Source organism: Cryptomeria japonica, unplaced genomic scaffold (genome assembly GCF_030272615.1).
Source record: "Cryptomeria japonica unplaced genomic scaffold, Sugi_1.0 HiC_scaffold_197, whole genome shotgun sequence".
NCBI classification, from domain to species: Eukaryota; Viridiplantae; Streptophyta; class Pinopsida; order Cupressales; family Cupressaceae; genus Cryptomeria; species Cryptomeria japonica.
In genome coordinates this window covers 95,001-99,085 of record NW_026729019.1, presented here as the reverse complement: position 1 = coordinate 99,085, position 4,085 = coordinate 95,001, and the positions used below count along the sequence as shown (strand labels likewise).

Sequence of the window (4,085 nt, the reverse complement as noted above, 5' to 3'; positions counted from 1 at the left end):
AAGGTGGGTCATAGGGTGGGTGCCAAGGTGGGCACCAGGGTGGGTGTGCACCAACCCTAGCCAGGGTAGGTCACGGGGTGGTTGTCGGGGTGGGCGTCAAGGAGCCAAGGTGGGTGGCAAGTAGCCAAGTTGCGTGCCAAGGTGGGTGTCGGGGTGGGTGCCAAGGATCCAAGGTGGGTGCCAAGGAACCAAGGTGGGTGTCTGGGTGGGTGCCGAGGTGGGAGCCAGGGTGGGTCCCAAGGTGAGTGCAAAGGTGGGTGCCAGGGTCAAGGTGAGTGCCAATGTGGGTTCCAAGGTGCCAGGGTCAGGGTGAGTGCCAATGTGGGTTCAAAGGTGCTAAGTTGGGTGCGAGGTTGGGTGCGAGGGTGGGTGGGTGCCAAGGTGTGCTAGGTGGAAGCCCGGGTGGGTCGGCATCCCATGGGTGTCGAGTTGGGTGCCTGATGGGTGCTTCTTGTCAAGTTTTAGTCGTCGGGACTCATTTCGAGCCTTAGAGGTCGTTTCTTGTCCGGTTGCCCTGTCTTCGACCTGGGAACCCAATTTTGGTCCTCGGGTCCCATTTTTTTTTGTCTCGCATCCCACTTTTGGCCTGTGGCCTTTTCGGGGTCGATTCTCGTTTTGGGCATCAGAGCATGTTTCTTCTCCTAAAACCCAATATTTGTTTATTAAGTCTCGGAACACATTTTTGTTCTCGTGGACCCATCATGGGTCTTGGAACGCATTTGTGGTCCTTGGGTCCCATTTTGCATCCCGAAACTTGTGTTTTGGTGCTTGATCCCTATTTTGGGTGCCCACCTTGCACCAAGTGCGCACCCGGGGCAAACCGAGCGCCTTGGTGCACCGGGGCAAGATCGAGCGTGCACCCGAGGCGCCCCGAACATGCACCAAGGTGCACTCGGCCCACATGTGAGCGCAGGTCGTTGCGCCCGAGGTGGTGTGTGGGCACCGCGTTGCAGACGGGACACTGCACGCACACGACGCCCCCTCCAGGTGCACGCACGTAGGCCGGGCCGGGTGCACACCCGACGCCCTAGCAAGGTGCGCGCACCCGGGCAGGGCTCACACTTGGCGAACGGGGCGCACTTCGCGAGGGAGGGTGTGCACCTCGACGGGGGTGGGTGGCCGGGGTGGATTCGCACGTGGGTCGCGGTTTGCTAAGTACACACTGCGACAAGCTCATAACGGGTGCGATCATACCAGCATTAGTGCACCGGATCCCATCAGAACTCCGCAGTTAAGCGCGCTTGGGCCGGAGTAGTACTGGGATGGGTGACCTCCCGGGAAGTCCCGGTGTTGCACCCTTTTTTAGTTTTTCGCCGGGCGTCGCAATGCTATTTGAATAAACCTTTTGCCCGTTTGCGTTCTCGTCGGGGCCGGGCCGGGCCGGGGTGCGCTGCCCGCACTACCGCGCGCGCGGGGGCGACACCGAGCGCGCACCCGAGGCACCCCGAGCACACAGGCCACGGTGCAACCCGGGCGTTGTGCGCGCACCCCGGTGCGCCCGAGGTGCTGCGCGCGCACCCAGGTGAAATCGGTGTGCACCTCGGCCAGTGCGCGCTCGGTCGAGTCGCGCACGTTGGCCAAGGTGCACGGTGATGTTTCTTACTCTAAGGTTCCGCACCAGACGCCCGGGACAGGTGAGCGAAGCTGGGCGGGGCCGGGTGCGCGGCCGGGGCAGGTGCACGCAGCTGGAGAGAGCTTTGGAGCACACTTCGGAGCGCACCAATGATGCGCTCCATTCAAAAGTTTCCTGAAAAGGCAAAAAAAGTTGAGATTATAGAATTTCCCACTTGAGAGATTGTAAAAAAAAAAAATTTAAAATGAAGGAAACGCGGGTGCCAAGGTGTGCGCAGCCCAGCCAAGGTGTGCGCACCAAGGCGCCCACCCTGGCGAAGGTGCACGCAAGGTGCGCACCCGAGGCAAACCGGACAATTAACCCAACTTTCGACTTCGCGCGCACCTTGGAGCGCACTTCGGAGCGCTCCTTGGTGCGCACCAATCTTGGGCACCTCGGAGTGCACCATGGCGCCCACCAAGGTGCGCACCCGGGGCAAACCGAGCTCCGACTTCGTGCGCACCTTGGAGCGCACGAAAGGTGCGCACCATGGCGCCCACCAAGGTGCGCAGCCCAGCCAAGGCGTGCGCATCAAGGTGCGCACCCTGGCGAAGGTGCGCACCTGGGGCAAACCGAGCTCCGACTTCGTGCGCACCTTGGAGCGCACAAAAGGTGCGCAACCCAGCCAAGGTGTGCGCACCCCGGTCAAACCGAGCTCCGAATCGTGCGCACCAGAGGTGCACGCCATCGTGCGCACCTTGGAGCACACTTCGGAGCCCTCCTTGGTGCGCGCCGATGTTGCGCACCTCGGAGCGCACCCGGGGAAAACAATGCAATTAACCCGACTTTCGACTTCGTGGGCACCTCGGAGCGCTCTCGGGTTCGCACCTCGGAGCACACCGAGGTGCGCACCTTTGATGCGCTGCCTTCACCAATTTCCAGAAAAGGCAAGAAAACATTGAGAAGGTGTGCGCACCGAGGTGCCCACCCTGGCGAAGGTGCACGCGAGGTGCGCACCCGGGGCAAACCGGGCTCCGACTTCGTGCACGCCGCACCTTGGAGCACACTTCGGAGCGCTCCTTGGTGCGCACCAGGGCGCGCAACCCAGCCGAGGTGCCCACCCCGGCGAAGGTGCACGCGAGGTGCGCACCCGGGGCAAACCGGGCTCCGACTTCGTGCACGCCATGGTGCCCACCGCGGCGAAGGTGCACGCGAGGTGCGCACCCGGGGCAAACCGGGCTCCGACTTCGTGCACGCCGCACCTTGGAGCACACTTCGGAGCGCTCCTTGGTGCGCACCATGGTGCCCACCAGGGCGCGCAACCCCGCCGAAGGTGCACGCGAGGTGCGCACCCGGGGCAAACCGGGCTCCGACTTCGTGCACGCCGCACCTTGGAGCACACTTCGGAGCGCTCCTTGGTGCGCACCATGGTGCCCACCAGGGCGCGCAACCCCGCCGAAGGTGCACGCGAGGTGCGCACCCGGGGCAAACCGGGCTCCGACTTCGTGCACGCCATGGTGCGCACCGCGGCGAAGGTGCGCACCCGGGGCAAACCGGGCTCCGACTTCGTGCACGCCGCACCTTGGAGCACACTTCGGAGCGCTCCTTGGTGCGCACCAGGGCGCGCAACCCAGCCGAGGTGCCCACCCCGGCGAAGGTGCACGCGAGGTGCGTACCCGGGGCAAACCGGGCTCCGACTTCGTGCACGCCGCACCTTGGAGCACACTTCGGAGCGCTCCTTGGTGCGCACCATGGTGCCCACCAGGCCGCGCAACCCAGCCAAGGTGTGCGCACCAAGGTGCACGCGAGGTGCGCACCCGGGGCAAACCGGGGTCCGACTTCGTGCACGCCGCACCTTGGAGCACACATCGGGGCGCTCCCGGGTTCGCACCGGCGTTGCGCACCGTGGTGGGCACCTCGGAGCACACCAAGGTGGGCAGCGAGGTGCGCACCTTTGATGCGATGCCTTCACTAATTTCCATAAAAGGCAAAAAAAAAACGAGATTTTAAAATTTCCGTTTTGAAAGATAGTGAGAAAAAGGGAATGCTGGTGCCATCTTGAGCCCGCCCTGGTGCGCAGCCCAGCCAAGGTGTGCGCACCAAGGTGCCCACCCTGGCGAAGGTGCGCGCCCGGGCAATTAACCCAACTTCCAACTTCGCGCGCGCCAGGGTGGGAGCGCACCCAACAACCGGGCCTGGGAAGAGCCAATGCGAGAAACCCCACCAAACGCTCTGACAAAAAAAGAGGGGGCGCTCCAGTAACCCCGCTTCGGAGCGCACCCTGGGCAAACCCAGCCAAGGTGCCCACCCCGGCCAAGGTGCAGGCGAGGTGCGCACCCGGGGCAAACCGGGCTCCGACAACGTGCACGCCGCACCTTGGAGCACACTTCGTAGCGCTCCCGGGTGCGCACCTCAGAGCACACCAAGGTGGGCAGCGAGGTGCGCACCTTTGATGCGCTGCCTTCACTAATTTCCAGAAAAGGCAAAAAAAAAAGGAGATTTTAAAATTTCCGTTTTGAAAGATAGTGAAAAA

The 4,085-nt window shown here is 63.2% G+C and overlaps 1 non-coding gene across 1 annotated transcript; it reads left to right on the top strand.

Annotated features, from left to right (window-relative positions):
• Positions 1-1,180: 1,180 nt before the first annotated feature.
• On the top strand, positions 1,181-1,299 carry LOC131868175 (5S ribosomal RNA). The gene has a single exon (XR_009366666.1). It is a non-coding gene; the product is annotated as a 5S ribosomal RNA (ribosomal RNA).
• The last annotated feature ends 2,786 nt before the right edge of the window (positions 1,300-4,085 follow it).